The following is a 420-nucleotide window of genomic DNA, read 5'->3' on the forward strand; positions in this document are numbered from 1 at the left end:
TGAAGGCCACTGTCAAAGAAACCTGGGCTTCCATACCACCTCAGCAGTGCCACAAACTGATCACCTCCATGCCACGCCGAATTGAGGCAGTAATTAAAGCAAAAGGAGCCCCTACCAAGTATTGAGTACATGTACAGTAAATGAACATACTTTCCAGAAGGCCAACAATTCACTAAAAATGTTTTTTTATTGGTCTTATGAAGTATTCTAATTGGTTGAGATAGTGAATTGGTGGGTTTTTGTTAAATGTGAGCCAAAATCATCACAATTAAAAGAACCAAAGACTTAAACTACTTCAGTCTGTGTACATTGAATTTATTTAATACACGACTTTCACAATTTGAGTTGAATTACTGAAATAAATGAAATAAAAAAACTTTTCCCACGACATTCTAATTTATTGAGATGCACCTGTAAATC

This window comes from Sinocyclocheilus grahami, unplaced genomic scaffold (assembly GCF_001515645.1).
Source record: "Sinocyclocheilus grahami isolate Dianchi unplaced genomic scaffold, SAMN03320097.WGS_v1.1 scaffold1181.1, whole genome shotgun sequence".
In the NCBI taxonomy this organism is placed as follows: domain Eukaryota; kingdom Metazoa; phylum Chordata; class Actinopteri; order Cypriniformes; family Cyprinidae; genus Sinocyclocheilus; species Sinocyclocheilus grahami.